At 35.7% G+C, this 20,014-nt stretch overlaps 1 pseudogene; it reads right to left on the bottom strand.

Annotated features, from left to right (window-relative positions):
* The window catches only part of LOC114892105, a 102,062-nt pseudogene that overhangs the window by 60,126 nt on the left and 21,922 nt on the right, over positions 1 to 20,014 (bottom strand).

The following is a 20,014-nucleotide window of genomic DNA, read 5'->3' as shown; positions in this document are numbered from 1 at the left end:
ATGCTTCTTATTAGAACAAAGAACATGCCATAAAATAATATTTTTGTTAATGTAGGTTATTGAAGTGACCTATAGGGAACCAAATGAAGTTTGATAAAAATCCAAGATTAAATGTAAATTCAACAGGTATGTGATTTTACCCATGTATTATAGTAATTTTCTTTCATTTCATACTTATTAATAGAGTCATATTAAAATCATCTGTATATTTTATGGGCATATTTGAAGGGGTAAATATCTTTTTTAACAAAGAGAGTTGTAAAATGATGGAATAATTGCTGTTCCACAAGAGTGCAAAAATAACCTGGCTTTATTTTAACCTAATTATGTTGAATACATCCTCAAATATTTTGGAAAATATTAAATTGTAAGTGATTTTATACCAAGTATAGCAAAATATGAACTCCGCGTCAGCTCTAGGGAATGTACCTTACTCAAAAAATTGGCTCCTGAATCCTACTATGGAGATAAAGGAATTTCTAACATAGAGATTGCAATTTCTCTCTGTTCTGCTGCAGCGTGTTTCTACCAACCAGCCATATGTGATTGTTAAATGGGAAATGATGTTAGTGTGACAGGAAAGTTGTGTTGGTTCATCAACATTTTGACTTAGGCGTAGTGGGGAATTATTATTTCCATTGACAATAAAGGAAAAAAATCTTTCAATTGTACTTTAAACACAGACATGAACCCTCTAAGGTAAAACTGAAATAGAAACTCTGGAGCTTGATTTTTATGAAATTAAAAATTAGGGCCTGATATACTAATTTCCAGCTATGATGTGAGATTGTGCTCATCATACAAGAAAACACTGGATAAGCAAACAAAATAACACTTAACTTTAAAGCCTTCCGAGTGTATTGGATGCAACAATATCTAAAGGACACAATTCCAAAGAGAAGTGATCTTTTCCTGAATGAGAAATGACTGCGTGCTACAAGATAAGAGAGAGTAAAGGAGGAGCCATGCCATAGAAAGAGAGACTTTTTCTGGAATAAGGAGAAACAAGACTAAATTTTAAGGAAAGCTTGGGCTTTCATTAAAAAAAGCCCAGGTATGACTGTTTGGAATCTGGAAGAGCCCCAGTGTAAAACTAAATCTCTTGGCCAGACAGTTATAACCCATAAGAATTTGCTAAGTAAGCATCTGTGGGTATAGAGTAGAAAACATAGATATTGCAATGCTATCAGAAATTTAGGTTCAAGGGTGCAGCTGGAATTCAATTCAGAGTTGAATTGAAATTAAATAAAGCTTCAACCCAGTCCCAGCTCAGCTCGACTTATGATTAGCTTCGTCTTAGCTCCCTGCACGAGGAAAGGACAAGCCCCTACTGGGAAAACCAAAACAGAATAAAGGCAAACATACTAAATGCTTCAATATTTATCGCACCTGTATAAAAAAATTGAACATATTAAAAATAAAAATGCATGTAAAGATACAAGAAAGTGTGACCCTGTAATACAGTTAAAATAATAATAGATTCTCAGCTTCAGCTTAGGATATATCAAACTGGAAAGAATGCTGCTTTTATTGTAATGTAAAATCCACATGTTCTATAAAATACGACGTTTCCTGAACACTTCACAGAGCTGAGATCTCAGGACAACCAACTCATCTGAAATCCAAGGAAAGGCAGGTGCTTCCATGGAGAGATGGACCGTGAATGCTTTCTTCCCTGGGACAGGCATTGGGAAAATTACTAATTGATAAGAATTCAGTAATGCTGTAACATATTGCTGAAGGCAATTGCAGGGTAGCATATGGGTATGCAACAGGCACGAGCAAGGGGTGTTTGCATTAGCAGGCTCTTCTCCACAGACTGTCTGGGTCCTCAGGAGATAGGGTCATGTGAGAGCTTGGAAAAGGCTTCCCCCAGGAGAGGGCGGTGTGACTCAGCCACTATTGGAAAGGCATACTGCCCCACCCAGTTCTGTCTCCCCTACAGCACTGCATCCAGTGCTCTTAGTTGGCTTTTTATTTTCTGGGATAGGGCACAAATGAAGACTACTTGCAGCTAGAGGAACAGAATCGAACAACAGCAACAAAAAAATCCTGTATGCCTGGGGGAGAGATAGGAAAACGTCATGTTTCCAGACCATTAAAGATCGCCTACTACTTGGAGGAGAGCAGGATAACTGAACCACCCTCTTTGAGAGCCAGGAACACAGTGCCTCCCTACCGCTGAGGTGAGCCAGACCAGTTTGCTCTCTCAGTCACAAGTCAGGCTAGCACTCTGAGTAACAGTTGACATCAGAATACTACGGGAGTAGGGATAAGAGCGTGGAGAGACCTCTTTGAGGCACAAGTGTAAAGGGAAGTCTTTTAGTTAAGAGGGAGCCGACTGAGAAAATCCCCCCAGCCCACATTCCAGGCTCAAGGTGGCATGAGAAGAATTCAAAGCTTATCATGCACTGAGAGTAAGTGTAAGCAGAGCAGAACTAAAGCACAGCTCAGTTTCTGGCTATGTAGATTCAACTCAGCAACTTGTATCTTTACAATTTCCAAAGGGAAATTGTAGAATTGAAAAAGACATTATCTGAATTGAAAAATTCATCAGACAAACTTAATAGCAGATTGGATACAGCATTTTTCTGTGTCTAGGCCATTGAATGCAAAGACAGGTCAATAGAAAATATCCAAACTGAAGTACAGCAAGAAGGAGAAAGATACCAATAACTAAACAGAGATTTAGCAACTTGAAGGAAAATACCATATGATTAACATATGTGCAGTTAGAGTTCCAGAAGAAGAAAGAGACCAAGGAAGGAGGAATATTTGCAGAGATAGTGGAGAAATTGTTCCAAATAGGAATAAATAAATAAACAGCCCAACACAAAGGAAGCAGAGGTGAAAAAAGTTCAGGAACCTCAGTCAGGATAAACAGTACAAAAATGTATACCTTGGCCCATCATAGTCATACAGCTAAAAACTAAAGAAAAAAAATTCTGTAAAGTTGGCAGAGTAAAAGACAATTCACATTCAGGGGAGCAATGATATCTGCTTCTTATCATAAACAGAGGATGACAAAATAAACATAATGACAACTTCATGATGCAACATCAACCTAGAATCCCATGTTTAATGAATTCCATGTTTATCTTTCAATTTTTAAAAATTATCCTAGGTACATATGCATCATGGCTCAGTTTACAGATGGAATAAAATAAGAGGATATTAAAATACATTTGTTTCAGACATTAAGAATATTATCCCCATTATAGGAGCCCACACGTTAGTCTTTAATATATGCCATTTGAGTAGGTGCTAACAGAAGTTAAATGAAAAGTCAAATATGAGAAAATTTATGAAGATATGCAACGGAGGGTAGTGTTGTTGATGGCCATTATTGCTATACATAATTTTGCAAATACCTCTTAATACACTTGTTTAGCGTTTCCCTGAGCATATACAGAAGTAGAATTCCTAGGGCTATAGGGAATGAGTTTTTTAAACTGTAATAGATGAGGGATGCCGAGTTTTTGTGAAAGTGTTTAATACTCTCATCAATCTAAGTGTCCAGTTTGCTTTAAACCCTTACCACCAATTGATATTGTCAAGTTTTTTGTTTTTTTAAAATTTCTAACAATGTCATGGGTATAAATTATATCTTAAGATTGTATAAACTTATGATTTTTCTGGTTGTCAAGCTGTGCATATTCTTTCACTTAGTTACTTGCATTTTCTCTTCTATGTGGTACTTTTTCAAAACATTTACTTTTTTCTATTAGGTTGTTTATATATTTTAATGCTACCACTAGTGTTTGTAGCCATCGTTTATTTTTATGGACTTAAATCCATTAGGAGTATTATGTGTTACAGATGTCTTCCTCCAGTTTTATCTTGCTGTTCCGCTTGCTTTATTGTATGTTCTGAGGAATAAAAGTTTTTAAAAGTTTTATGTCTTTATCTTTCTCATATAGGTTGGTAATGGTGGAAAGGATTTTGGTGTATGTGTGTTTGGCTTCCAGTTTCTCTTGGATGTCTCAGCATTATTTATTAAATATTAAAAACCTCCTCCATTAAACTGCAATGCTATTTGTATGGTAAAATTTCCATTAAGTTCTATTGATCCTTAATCTATTCTTATTCTAATAGTGTGCTTTCTAAATTATTATGTTTACACAAATTCAGTCTTGTTCTCACATATTGTTTTCATTGGTGCCTTGATTATTCCTTAATCTTTACCATTCCATAAAATTTTAGAACATATTTTTGAAGTTTTAGTCATGCACACACACACACAAACCCACACCATTATTTGCTAGGATTTTATCTGTTTTCATTGAATCTATAGATCAATTTGGGCAAAGATGAGGACTTTAGGTATTGGAACTTCTAATTATGAATATATCTTTATTTGCTTGGCATTCTTTATTATATGAAGTTTTAATAAGGTTTTATACTTTTCCAGAAAGTTGTTCCATATCCTTTGTTAGATTTGTTTCTTTTTTAGTTTTCAATTTTGAAGCTTTTTTAAGTGGTAACATTTCAATATTTATATTAGCATCAAAATGTGAAAGAGAGATAAATCTTTTTTCTTAAACGAAGCAATTTACTGATTCAGTGTTCAAGTAACCATGAGTGGATTGCTTATTTAACGTGTTTACAAGGTTTATGTTAAATAAGGACCCTGGTTTGAACATATTTGATCAGGGTGAAAAGGCATCAAAAAATTTAGCAACATACCTCTTCCAACATTAGGATCATCAAATCTTTAGAACTTACATTTTTGAAGAGAGAGACTTCTCCTTTCATGATGTGTAAACTATTCCTTGTGTTGGCCTTTTTTTTTTTTTTTTACATCTTTATTGGAGTATAATTGTTTTACAATGGTGTGTTAGTTTCGGCTTTATAACAAAGTGAATCAGCTATACATATACAGATATCCCCATATCCCCTCCCTCTTGCATCTCCATCCCACCCTCCCTATCCCACCCCTCTAGGTGGTCACAAAGCATCGAGCTGATCTCCCTGTGCTATGCGGCTGCTTCCCACTAGCTATCTATTTTACATTTGGTAGTGCATATATGTCCATGCCACTCTCTCACTTTGTCCCAGTTTACCCTTCCCCCTTCCGGTGTCCTCAAGTCCATTCTCTACATCGACATTTTTATACCTGTCCTGCCCCTAGGTTCTTCAGAACCTTTTTAGATTCCATATATATGTGTTAGAATACGGTATTTGTTTTTCTCTTTCTGACTTACTTCACAAGAGAGATAAATCTGATAACATATTTCTAAGACCCAAACACTAAAAACTATAAACACTGCTGGGAGAAATTAATGAATAAAATAATGTCTAGATAAATGGTGATATATACTGTGTTTATGTGTCAGAAAAGTCAATATTGTTAAGATGTTAATTCTCCACCAAATTGCCTACAGATGCAGTACGATCTCAATGAAAAAATACAGCAGGCTTTTTTTTTTAGTAGAAGTTTTTTTTTAGTAGAAGTTTGCAAAGTGATTATAATATTTATTTGGAAGTCCAAAAGATTACGTACAATAGCGAATACAACATTGAAAAGAAAAACAAAAGTGAAGGAGTAACACTATCTGATATCAACATTATTATGTAACTAAAACTATAATAATAAAGAGAGAGCGGTATTGGGGTAAAAATACAAAAGCAGACAAATGAGGGCCTTCCCAGGTGGGGAATCCACCTGCCAATGCCAGGGACACGGGTTCAATCCCTGGTCCGGGAAGATCCCACATGCTGTGGAGCAACTAAGCCCATGAGCCACAACTACTGAGCCTGCATGCCACAACTACTGAAGCCTGCACGCCTAGAGCCCGTGCTTTGCAACAAGAGAAGTCACAGTAATGAGAAGCATGCACACCATGAGGAAGAGTAGCCCCTGCTTGCTGCAACTAGAGAGAGCCAGTGCACAGCAATGAAGACCCAACACAGCCAAAAATAAATAAATTTAAAAAATATTTTTAAAAATGTATTAAAAATTATTTTTTAAAAAAAGTAGATGAATGAAACAAAGTCCATAAATCCACACATAAGGGACCACTGATTTTTGACAAAGGTGCAAAGACAATTCAGTGAAAAACAGGGTTAGTCTTTTCAAAAAAGGTTACCATGACCTTTGTATATCTTTATATAAAACAAATAAACAAACAAAAAATACCTTAGTCCATATCTTGCACTAGACACAAAAGTTAACTCAAAATCTATTGTAGAACAAAAAGGACAACCTAAATTATAAAACTTCTAAAAGAAAATATAGGAGACAGTTTTTGTAAACTTAAGTTAGGGACAGACTTTTTAAATATAGGATGCCAAAAGCACTAACCATAAATGAAAGAAAAGGACAAATTGTCAAAATTGTCAAAATTGTCAAAATTCTGAATGTCTTCTCTTTGGTCAAAACTGTTAAGACAATCAAAAGAGAAGTCACAGACTTCTGAAAAATCATCTTTTTGCAAGTCATCTTTCTATTAAAGGAATTGTATCCAGAATATATAAGTAATTCTCAAAACTCAATAATAAACAATTCAATCAAAAAATAAGCAAAGGATTTGAACCGTCACTTCATCAAAGAAGATATATGGATAACAAATAAACATATGTAGACATGCTCAGCATCATCAGTCATTACGGAAATGTAAATTAGTTTCACAATAAGAAACTACTACATATATATTAGAGCAGGTAAAGTTAAAAAGACTGACTGTACCAAGCATTGGCAAGGATGTGGAGGACCTCATGTCTTGTAACAATTATATGATGGTAAAAATATTTTCAGCTATTCCTTTTCAAATGTTCTTATTGTAGTACAATTTTCATTTAAAACATTTTCACTCATTTTTAAAACAGTGATTTTAACTTGACAGTGCTGTAAACTGATTATATGTATATTATTTTTTCTACTAAAAAGGTGCTTGGCACCATTTACCTACAGTCAGTCACTTTTCATCACCAACTATATCAGCAAATTTGGAACAACTGTTTTGAATGGAATACTGAACAGGTGCTGTGCAGTGCAACTGTTTTATGGTTCATCCCCATTTCAGGGAAAGTATTTTCACGATTATATTCCATTCTAAATGTTTTGAGTATGTAAAATCAGTAACACCGATGACAATGTATAATACTCTGAGAATGCTGGCTCAGTTTCTCAGAAGCATCATTTCATTTGTGAATCATTTAGTGAATGAAGCACGTAGTATAAATTCAGTAAATTTATCGCTGAGTCATTATAGTGCCAGTCAAATCAACCAACACATCAATGGTTACATTCTCCCAGTTTTTTCATAAAGCATCCTATTAGTTTTCTAAAAATAATTTATTGTTGAGTACGTATCTTTTATGAATTACCTTCTTTTGACTTATAAAAATTATAGCTTTGGGGCATTTATTTTTTAAACAGATTTGAGAGATTTCCATCATTTTCCTGATGTTTGTCTTCTTTATCTCTCTTAACATCATTCGGTAAGAGAGGGATGCATTTTAGTTTATTCCCGTATTGTTTTGTATATATCATTTTATTCATTTGTGTAGTTGGAATGGGAAATGTTTTCTCAATGGTTTGTGGTTATTAGGTTATAAATGACAATGGAGTTTTTCAAGTATGAATTTTTCAAATATTGTTAAATTTAGTGAAATTTGTGAAATATTGGAATGAGGATTATATTTCTTTAAATATCAATGAACTAAATGGTAGACATGTGGCTTCACATTCTAGTTACTAACCATTAGCACTTATCTCAAAGCATAATATACTACTATTGGGATAAAATTTATTATTAATGATAGTGGATCAAAATAATTACTTCAAATAGTCACTGTACTGATTTTAAATAAATTTTCTGACTTTTTGTCATATCTGATTTTATTATCATTTTTTTGACTCCTTAATGTGACTTATGGTATACTCTTGATAGGATTAAATATCTGGTTTGCCAGTTTTTCATTCTCCTGGAGGTTTATTATTAGTAATATTTCAATATATGCTTTTCGAAGAAATATTAAAAAAACTATTTCCTATTTTTTAGTATTAGTTTAATTGAAGCTAGACATATATTAATAATTATATATTATACATTAAGTATAGAATTATTATTTGTATAAAATATAATGATATGAATAATTATATATTGAATATATATTACATATAAAGTTAAAATGTATTGTATAAGATATAGTAAATATATATATAAAATAATTATATTTATATACTAAATATGTTTTAGATATATAATATATAATAAGTATAAATTTTAACTTCAATTAAACTAATATATATCTAATACCTATTGAAACTAATGAATATTTCTAACTTCAAATACATATAATAATCCACATATTTTATATATATATATGTATATATATATATACACACACACATACACATAACACACATTTTTAACTTCAGTTATTTGGGAACAGGTACACTGCAGAGCACTACAGTTGGATCACCCTGAAGATGAATATTTGCACCAATTTCACATTATGGAATTAACACTCTTCCATCATGGTAACATATGTAGCAATCATTCCTTTGCTTAATGCATTTTTTAGTACTTACGCTCTGCTAGATTCTGTATTGCAGTGAGTAAAATACAATGTCCCTTCCCTAATGAAGCTTACATTTTAGTAGTACATAGACAACATTTTAGTAGTACATAGACAACAAACATATATAATATAATATAAGCTAGTGATAAATGCTGTGAAGTAAAATACAGATAATGAGCACAGGATGAGATATGTGTTAGGTATCTTTAATAAGATAGGTCAGGGAAGGACTTATGAAGTGACATCTGAATTAACTGTGACTTGGTGCCATGCCAATATTTGGGAAAAGAGTGGAAGAAAGAGCAAGCTCAAAACTCTGAAGTAGGTATTTGCTTGGTGGATTCAAAGAATCATAGGGAAAGCAGTCTTGACTGAAATGACAAGAGCAAGGGAAAGAGATAAGCCAGGGAGTTTGAGGGGTACAAGTTCATATGTTGTAGCCATTGTAAGGTTGTCATATATTATCTTATGTGTTACAGAAAACTAATGGAAGTGTTTGATGGAGAAATGGTATGGTAAGAATGATATATTCAAAAGGTCATTCAGAATCTGTGGAGAAGGAGACTATGTATGGGAAAAAGTGGAAACAGGAGATAAGTTGACTGTAACAGTGTCCAGGCAGCAAAGGATATTGACTGGAACCTGTGACTGAAAAGCAAGAGGAACTGCTGATGCATTTGCTATGAGACAAAGAGATGATTCAAGCTTGCTGTAAAGTTTTTTGGGTGAGCATCTGGATAAGAGGAGGCGTCATGTAGAGAAGAGCAGATGTGTAGGTACAAATGTGTATTTTAGCTCTCGCCTAGTAATTCTTGGATACTTGTGTCATCTACATGGTGATGTCAAGCAGGTACTAGGATATATGATTCAGGATTTCAGGAGAGTGATCAGAACTGTAAATAAAATTGAAAGTTATCAAAGTGTGGATGGTATTTAAACTTAAAGGAATGAATGAGATAACCTAGGGAGAGATGTAAAGAGAGAAGTTATCGAGAACAGAGAAAAAAAGGCACAGCAACATTTAGAAATGGGAAAGAAGAAGACCTGGTAAATGAGACTGAACAGGAGCAGAATTGGGTGGGGAACCAGGACAGTGAGGTGGCCCAGAGATCAAGTGCAGAAAGTGTTTAAAGAATTAGTCAGTAGCCAGCTATAATAATTACCACTGAGAACTTGAATATAATGCAGATTGCGAGTTGATCTGTGGAGTCTGGCACTGTGGGATCATCAATGATCTTGTCAAGGACAGTTCAGAAGAATTTGGGGCATAAAAATTTGGAGTATTTTTTAGTTGAGAATAGAATTTAAAGTTGTAGTTTCTTCCTGCACCGCAAGGGATCTTCTTTTCTTTTTTGGCTGCACTGCGCAGCATGTGGGACATTGGTTCCCTGACCAGGGACTGAACCCATATCCCCCGCAGTGGAAGCACAGAGTCCTAACCACTGGACCACTAGAGAATTCCCCACAAGAAAATCATTTTGTGCCATCCTAAAAAATATACTGGCTTGTATTCACTAGGATGTTTTCTTTATGGAAATGGCATCTGTATCTAATGTTGTTCACTACTATATTTCTATTTCCTAGAATTTTACCAGTTACATAAATGTTGCATGAAATTGAGAAGACTATCGGTGTAAGTTCCTTAACTGCCTTTTATTGATTGAGAAATTAGAATATCAGGAAAGTTGATAAGTTTGAATTAAGTAAAAATTTGAACAACTTCATTTTAAATCCAATTTTCCACTATATAGGAAACTATATAATCTCCTTGTCCATTTCTTGAGTATCTTCTAAGAACTAAGAGTGATTTATCTTCCTTCTCAATTGGAATTTCAAGTTAGTAATAAGAATGTAAGTAATATTTATAGCTTCTCTTGCCACTGTGTCAATAGAGATATCAATAAACTTGAATTTATAGCTCTGGTTTAATGACAATTTGTTATTTTTGAAATGAGATGTCAAAAGAGTGGGTTGGTTTTTATAACCTCTAATATAGGAAAGAACTGATTAACAGGACTGCAGTCAGTGCTCTTATAAAGTTTCAGTTTCACAATTACATGTGAAATCCATTATATTACACTGCTTAGACTCTTGTGATAGTTGTGAAACTGAACAGAGAATACATGCATGCCTAAAAACAAAAATCCCTCTGACTTCTACAGATAAAAGAGCATCTTGCTTTGATTCTGTTCCCCTCTAAATTACATTCCTTCTGCACTGAACACCTCACCTGCTTAGAGATTTCCTGACATCATGGATATATTTGGCAGATTTGGATTTTTTGTTTTGTTTTGTTTTGAAGAATTCAGGATTTCTGCCATCAATGTTGTCAGCCAGATTTAAAAATTCAAGTTGGGAGAGAAAACCTATCTATTGTGTTGTTAAAAATACATTTACCTTCAAGGATATTTGTATGTATTTTAATACCCAGATGGAGTTTTCTTTTCTACTGTAACCAGCATATTGGACAAGCATGAATCATGGGATATCAATAAAAAACAACTTATCATTATTTCCCAGTGACATAAAATTCATGTAGTAGAGAAAGTTTTTGTTGTGACAGTGCATGAAAATTGTGAGAAGAATCATGATTTTCAAAAATTTTTTAATTGAAATATAATTGACATACAATATTATATTAGTTTCAGGAGTCCAACATAATGATTTGATATTTGTATGTATTATGAAATGATCACCACAATAAGCCTACTGAACATCCATAATTATACATAGTTACAAATTTTTCTCTTGTCATTAGACCTTTTTATTTTTTAATATCTTTATTGGAGTATAATTGCTTTACAGTGGTGTGTTAGTTTCTGCTTTATAACAAAGTGAATCAGTTATACATATACATATGTCCTCATATCACTTCCCTCTTGGGTATCCCTCCCTCCCACCCCTCTAGGTGGTCACAGAGCACCGAGCTGATCTCCCTGTGCTATGCGGCTACTTCCCACTGCTATCTATTTACATTTGGTAGTGTATATATGTCCATGCCTCTCTCTCACTTTGTCCCAGCTTACCCATCCCCCTCCCCGTGTCCTCAAGTCCATTCTCTAGTAGGTCTGAGTCTTTATTCCCATCTTGCCCCCAGGTTCTTCATGACCATATTTTTTTCTTTTTTCTTTTTATATTCCATATACATGTGTTAGCATACGGTATTTGTTTTTCTCTTTTTGAATTACTTCACTCTGTGTGACAGACTCTAGGTCCATCCACCTCACTACAAATAACTCAATTTTGTTTCTTTTTATGGCTGAATAATATTCCATTGTATATATGTGCCACATCTTCTTTATCCATTCATCTGTTGATGGACACTAAGATTGCTTCCATGTCCTGGCTATTTTATATAGAGCTGAAATGAACATTGTGGTACATGACTCTTTTTGCATTATGGTTTTCTCAGGGTATATGCCCAGTAGTGGGATTGCTGGGTCATATGGTAGTTCTATTTATAGTTTTTTAAGGAACCTCCATACTGTTCTTCATAGTGACTATATCAATTTACATTCCCACCAACAGTGCAAGAGAGTTCCCTTTTCTCCACACCCTCTCCAGCATTTATTGTTTGTAGATTTTTTGATAATGACCATTCTGACCAGTGTGAGATGATATTTCATTGTAGTTTTGATTTACATTTCTCTAATGATTAATGATGTTGAGTGTTCTTTCATGTGTTTGTTGGGAATCTGTATATCTTCTTTGGAGAAATGTCTATTTAGGTCTTCTGGCCATTTTTGGATTGGGTTGTTTGTTTTTTTGATGTTGAGCTGCATGAGCTGCTTGTAAATTTTGGAGAATAATCCTTTGTCAGTTTCTTCATTTGCAAATATTTTCTCCCATTCTGACGGTTGTCTTTTTGTCTTGTTTATAGTCTCCTTTGCTGTGCAAAAGCTTTAAAGTGTCATTAGGTCCCATTTGTTTATTTTTGTTTTTATTTCCATTTCTCTAGGAGGTGGGTCAAAAAGGATCTTGCTGTGTTTTATGTCATGGAGTGTTCTGCCTATGTTTTCCCCTAAGAGTTTGATAGTATCTGGCCTTACATTTAGGTCTTTAATCCATTTTGAGTTTATTTTTGTGTATGGTGTTAGGAAGTGTTCTAATTTCATTCTTTTACATGTAGCTGTCCAGTTTTTCCAGCACCACTTATTGAACAGGCTGTCTTTTCTCCATTGTATATTCTTGCCTCCTTTATCAAAGATAAGGTGACCATATGTGCGTGGGTTTATCTCTGGGCTTTCTATCCTGTTCCATTGATCTATATTTCTGTTTTTGTGCCAGTACCATACTGTCTTGATTACTGTAGCTTTGCAGTATCCTCTGAAGTCAGGGAGCCTGATTCTTTCAGCTCCCTTTTTCTTTCTCAAGATTGCTTTGGCTATTCATGGTCTTTTGTGTTTCCATACAAATTGTGAAATTTTTTGTTCTAGTTCTGTTGAAAATACCAGTGGTAGTTTGATAGGGATTGCACTGAATCTGTAAATTGCTTTGGGTAGTATAGTCATTTTCACAATGTTGATTCTTCTAATCCAAGAACATGGTATATCTCTCCATATGTTTGTATCATCTTTAATTTCTTTCATCACTGTCTTACAGTTTTCTACATACAGGTCTGTTGTCCCCTTAGGTAGGTTTATTCCTAGGTATTTTATTCTTTTTGTTGCAATGGTAAATGGGAGTGTTTTCTTGATTTCACTTTCACATTTTTCATCATTAGTGCATAGGAATGCCAGAGATTTCTGTGCATTAATTTTGAATCCTGCTACTTCACCAGATTCCTTGATTAGCTCTAGTAGTTTGCTGGTAACATCTTTAGGATTCTGTATGTATAGTATCATGTCATCTGCGAACAGTGACAGCTTTACTTCTCCTTTTCTGATTTGGATTCCTTTTATTTCTTTTTCTTTTCTGATTGCTGTGGCTAAAACTTCCAAAACTATGTTGAATAATAGTGGTGAGAGTGGGCAATCTTGTCTTGTTCCTGATCTTAGTGGAAATGGTTTCAGTTTTTCAAATTTGAGGACAACGTTGGCTGTGGGTTTGTCATATATGGCCTTTATTATGTTGAGGTAAGTTCCCTCTATGCCTACTTTCTGGAGGGTTTTTGTCATAAATCCATGTTGAATTTTGTCTAAAGCTTTTTCTGCATCTATTGATATGATCATATGGTTTTTATCCTTTAATTTCTTATTATGGTGTATCACATTGATTGATTTGCGTATGCTGAAAAATCATTGCATTCCTGGGATAAATCCCACTTGATCATGGTGTATGATCTTTTTAATGTGCTGTTGGATTCTGTTTGCTAATATTTTGTTGAGGATTTTTGCATCTATGTTCATCAGTGATATTGGCCTGTCATTTTCTTTCTTTGTGACATTTTTTCTAGTTTTGGCCTCAATGTGATGCTGGTCTCGTAGAATGACTTTGGGAGTGTTCCTCTGTCTGCTATATTTGGAAGAGTTTGAGAAGGATAGGTGTTAGCTGTTCTCTCAATATTTGATAGAGTTCATCTGTGAACCCATCTAGTCCTGGGCTTTTGTTTGTTGGAAGATTTTTAATCACAGTCCCAGTTTCAGTGCTTGTGATTAGTCTGTTTATATTTTCTATTTCTTCCTGGTTCCATTTCGGAAGGTTGTGCTTTTCTAAGAAATTGTTCATTTCTTCCAGGTTTGTTTTTTTTTTCCAGGTTGTCCATTTTATTGGCATATAGTTCCTTCTAGTAATCTCTCATGATCCTTTGTATTTCTGCACAGTCAGTTGTTACTTCTCCTTTTTCATTTCTAATTCTACTCATTTGAGTCTTCTCCCTTTTTTTTCTTGATGAGTCTGGCTAATGGTTTATCAATTTTGTTTATCTTCTCAAAGAACCAGCTTTTAGTTTTATTGATATTTGCTATTGTTTCCTTCATTTCTTTTTAATTTGTTTCTGATCTGCTCTTTATGATTTCTTTCCTTCTGCTAACTTTGGGGTTTTTTTGTTCTTCTTTCTCTAATTGCTTTGGTGTAAGGTTAGGTTGTTTATTTGAGATGTTTCTTGTTTCTTAAAGTAGGATTTTTTTGCTATAAACTTGCCTCTTAGAACTGCTTTTGCTGCATCCCATATGTTTTGGGTCGTCATGTTTTCATTGTCATTTGTTTCTAGGTATTTTTTGATTTCCTCTTTGATTTCTTCAGTGATCTCTTGGTTATTAAGGATTGTATTCTTTAGCCTCCATGTGTTTGTATTTCTTACAGATTTTTTCCTGTAATTGATATCTATTCTCATAGTGTTGTGGTCAGAGAAGATAGTTGTTACAATTTCAATTTTCTTAAATTTTTCAAGGCTTGATTTGTGACCCAAGATATGATCTACACTGGAGATTGTTCTATGAGCACTTGAGAAAAAAACGTATTCTGTTGTTTTTGGATGGAATGTCCTATAAATATCAATTAATCCATCTTGTTTAATGTATCATTTAAAGCTTGCATTTCCTTATTTATTTTCAGTTTGGATGATCTGTCCATTAGTGAAAGTGGGGTGTTAAAGTCCCCTAGTATGATCTTGTTACTGTCAATTTCCCCTTTTATGGCTCTTAGTATTTGCCTTATGTATTGAGGTGCTCCTATGTTGCGTGTATAAATATTTACAATTGTTAGATCTTCGTCTTGTATTGATCCCTTGACCACTATATAGTGTCCTTCTTTGTCTGCTGTAATAGTCTTTGTTTTAAAGTCTATTTTGTCTGATATGAGAATTGCTACTCCAGCTTTCTTTTGATTTCCATTTCATGGAATATCTTTTTCCATCTCCTCACTTTCAGTCTGTATGTGTCCCTAGGTCTGAATTTGGTCTCTTGTAGACAGCATATATATGGATCTTTTTTTTGTATCCATTCTGCCAGTCTATGTCTTTTGGTTGGAGTATTTAATCCATTTACATCGAAGGTAATTATCGATATGTATGTTCCTATTACCATTTTCTTAATTGCTTTGGGTTTGTTATTGTAGGTCTTTTCCTTCTCTTGTGTTTCCTGCCTAGAGAAGTTTCTTAGCGTTTGTTATAAATCTGGTGTGTTGGTGCTTAATTTTCTTAGCTTTTGCTTTTCTGTAAAGGTTTTAATTTCTCTGTCGAATCTGAATGAGTTCCTTACTGGGTAGAGTAATCTTGGTTGTAGGTTTTTCCCTTTCATCACTTTAAATATGTCCTGCCACTCCCTTCTGGCTTGCAGTTTCTGCTGAAAGATCAGCTGTTAACCTTATGGGGATTCCCTTGTATGTTATTTGTTGTTTTTCCCTTGCTGCTTTTAAAATTTTTTCTTTGTATTTACTTTTTGACAGTTTGATTAATATGTGTCTTGGCATGTTTCTCCTTGAATTTATCCTCTATGGGACTCTCTGTCCTTCCTGGACTTGATTAACTATTTCCATTCCCATATTAGGGAAGTTTTCACCTGTAATCTCTTCAAATATTTTCTCAGTCCCTTTCTTTTTCTCTTCTTCTTCTGGGACCCCTATATTTCGAATGTTGGTGTGTTTAATGTTGTCCCAGAGGTCTCTGAGACTGTTCTCAATTCTTTTCATTCTTTTTTCTTTATTCTGCTCTGCCGTAGTTATTTCCACTATTTTATATTCCAGGTCACTTATCCATTCTTCTGCCTTAATTATTCTGCTATTGATCTCTTCTAGAGAATTTTTAATTTCATTTATTGTGTTGTTCATTATTGTTGTTTGCTCTTTAGTTCTTCTAGGTCCTTGTTAAACGTTTCTTTTATTTTCTCCATTGTATTTCCAATATTTTTGATCATTTTTACTATCATTATTCTGAATTCTTTTTCAGGTAGACTGCCTATTTCCTCTTCATTTGTTAGGCCTGGTGGGTTTTTACCTTGCTCCTTCATGTGCTGTGTGTTTCTCTGTCTTCTCATTTTGCTTAACTTACTGTGTTTGGGGTCTCCTTTTCGCAAGCTGCAGGTTTGTACTTCCTGTTGTTTTCCGTGTCTCTCCCAAGTGGCTAAGGTTGGTTCTGTGGGTTGTGTAGGCTTCCTGCTGGACAGGACTAATGCCTATGTTCTGCTGGATGAGGCTGGATCTTGTCTTTCTGGTAGGCAGGTCCACGTCTGGTGGTGTGTTTTGGGGTGTCTGTGGCCTTACTATGATTTTAGGCAGCGTCTCTGCTAATGGGTGGTTTTGTGTTCCTGTCTTGCTAGTTGTTTGGCATAGGGTGTCCAGAACTGTAGCTTGCTAGTCGTTGGGTGGAGCTGGGTCTTGGCATTGAGATGGAGATATCTGGGAGATTTTCAACATTTGATAGTACATGGTGCTATGGGGCCTGTGGTGGACCAATGTCCTGAAATTGGCTCTCCTACCTCAGAGGCACAGCCCTGAATCTTGGCTGGAGCACAAAGAGCCTGTTTTCCACACAACTCAGAATAAATGGGTGAAAAAAGGAAAGAAAGAAAGGAAAAGATAAAATAAAATGTTATTAAAATAAAAGATCAAAAATAATTAAGTAATAAACAGAAAAAGAAAGAAAGAAAGACAAGAAGAACCAAACCAAAAAACAAATCCACCAATGATAGCAAGTGCTAAAAACTATACTAAAAGAAAAACAAACAAACGTACAGAGAGAACCCTAGGACTAATGGTAAAAGCAAAGGTATACAGACAAAATCACACAGAAGCATACACATACACACTCACAAAAAGAGAAAAGGGAAAAAAATATATATATCATTGCTCCTATAGTCCACCTCCTCAATTTGAGATGATTCGTTGTCTATTCAGGTATTCCACAGATGTAGGGTGCATCAAGTTGATTGTGGAGATTTAATCCACTGCTCCTGAGGCTGCTGGGAGAGATTTCCCTTTCTCTTCTTTGTTTGCACATCTCCTGGGGTTCAGCTTTGGATTTGGACCCGCTTCTGCATGTAGGTTGCCTGAGGGCGTCCATTCTTCACTCAGACAGGATGGGGTTAAAGGAGAACCTGATTAGGGGGCTCTGGCTCACTCAGGCCAGGGGGAGGGAGGGGTACGGATGAGGGGTGAGCCTTCAGTGGCAGGGGCCAGCATGATGTTGCACCAGCCTGAGGCATGCCGTGTATTCTCCTGGGGAAATTGTCTCTGGATCACGGGACCCTGGCAGTGACGGGCTGCACAGGCTTCCAGGAGGGGAGGTGTGGATAGTGACCTGTGCTTGCACACAGGCTTCTTGGTGGTGACAGCAGCAGCCTTAGTGTCTCATGCCCATCTCTGGGGTCCGTGCTGATAGCCGCTGCTTGCGCCCGTCTCTGGGGCTCCTTTAAGCGGTGCTCTGAATTCCCTCTCCTCGTGCACCAGAAAACAAAGAGGCAAGAAAAAGTCTCTTCCCTCTTTGGCAGCTCCAGACCTTTTCCCAGACTCCCTCCTGGCTAGCTATGGCGCACTAGCCTCCTTCAGGCTGTGTTCACAACCGACCAAAGCCCGAGCCTCAGCTCCCAGCCCCTCCCATCCCGGTGGATGAGCAGCAAGCCTCTCGGGCTGGTGAGTGGTGGTCGGCACCGATCCTCCATGTGGGAATCCCCACACTTTGCCCTCCGCACCCCTGTTGCTATGCTCTCCTCTGTGGCTCTGAAGCTTCCCCCCTCCACCCCCCGCAGTCTCTGCCTGCAAAGGGGCTTCCTAGTGTGTGGAAACCTTTCCTCCTTCACAAGTCCCTGCCACTGGTGCAAGTCCCATCCCTATTCTTTTGTCTCTGTTTTTTTCTTTTTTCTTTTGTTGTACCCAGGTTTGTGGGGAGTTTTGGGAGGTCTGAGGTCTTCTGCCAGCGTTCAGTAGGTGTTCTGTAGGGGTTGTTCCACATGCAGATGTATTTCTGATGTATTTATGTGAAGGAAGGTCATCTCCATATCTTATTCTTCCACCATCTTGAATCCCCTCATCATTAGACCTTTTAAGATCTACTTTCTTAGCAGCGTTCAAACATAAAATGTAGTATTATTAACTATTGTCACCATACTGTACAGAATCATGACTTTATGGTTACTCTCAAGTAATGAAAACAAGTTGCAATTAAGTAATTAAATTCCTAATTTCATCAACTAATCATAACTACAATCTTGGTTGAGAGTTAAATCTTCTCCACGTTCACTAATGGGTCATATTTATGGAGGACATATTTTCTGCTAAAGTGTGTTGTGATGAAGGGTGTAGACAGTTTCCTCTTCCTCTGGCTTACTTATCATGAATTTTGACCCCTGTAGGGTTAAGAATATGGGTAGAAAATAAGGGGAAGTAAAGACTTCTTTGACTTTATAATAACTTAAGATGGCCTCAAACACTCTGGTCTAGGCAAGGGTTTAAACCTGATTCTCATGTAGGGCATTTTATGGGTTTGTAAACTCCTTACAACTTCCATTTCACAGGCAATAAAGATTTTGTTACTCTAGCTGCTGCTCTTTCCTCAGTTCCTTAGGAGTTTCCACATTCTTCCTTGTCATCTGAAGATCTTAGGGGACTAAATATAATATCTTTCTTAAATGACCCATCTCAGTCCTTGGGAAATACAGTTTGTCATGCTGTTGACAATACTACTTCCTAAAACATTCTCTGTCTCTGTCTTTCTCTCTCTTCCTCTCTCTTTCTGTCTCCCTCTCTGTCTCTCTCTCCCTCTCTCTCCTTCTCCTCACCTGCTTCCATATTACCACATGCCAATAGGGATAGAATCTAGTCTTAAATTCTTCAGGCATGTATATCAAACACAAGCCCAAAGGGACCCATTAAATAGAGACAAGTACCACTCTTTCTGAGTTGTCTCACTGTTGCTGTTCTCAGGTTTGAGGCGAGGGCCACACACCCCTCTCTCTCCTTCTTGTGAATGTTGAAACTCAAAACAAAGTAGCAACTCTTCCTTAAAATACATTTTCCATTCATTTTCTCCCACCAAATCTCTTTTTAATGCTTTGTATATGCTTAAAGTTAGTGAGAGATTTCAAGAGTCATCTAAAGAGTTCTAATTTATTTCCTTTATAAATGTGCATATTGGTTTACCTCCCGTCTCACTGATACCTCATATATAATGCGTCTCAGGCATCAATCAAAACTTTCAATTTGAGATCTTATAACACTATGATGATAATTCATATGTTTATGGTGTGCTTAACCAATCTTTTGAAGTCATAGAAAATCACTCTGTTGTGCTTGATTGCAATTCATGCCACCACCTTATATGTCTTCTATTTATTACATTTTAAAGTAAGTTGTCTTATCTTTAACTTAATTTTATTTTATAAATTTTAATCATTTAAACATTTTGGTGTAAATATGGACATTTTAGGTCATTAAACAACTAGGAATTACTGATATTAGATTTATAAGCAAGAGCATAAACTCATGATAGTCCAAGAAATGATTATAATTTTCCTTCATTAATTCCAATATTATTCATTAATACATATGACACATTATGCGTTTAAATTCTGGTGTTTCTGCTACTAAGCAGGAGGGTCTGACTCTTTCCCAG

The sequence above is a fragment of the Monodon monoceros genome, unplaced genomic scaffold (assembly GCF_005190385.1).
Source record: "Monodon monoceros isolate NGI ecotype Baffin Bay Population unplaced genomic scaffold, NGI_Narwhal_1 Super_Scaffold_12, whole genome shotgun sequence".
Classification (NCBI taxonomy): domain Eukaryota; kingdom Metazoa; phylum Chordata; class Mammalia; order Artiodactyla; family Monodontidae; genus Monodon; species Monodon monoceros.
The sequence above is the reverse complement of the archived record's forward strand: the minus strand, read 5'-3'. Positions and strand labels throughout refer to the sequence as shown.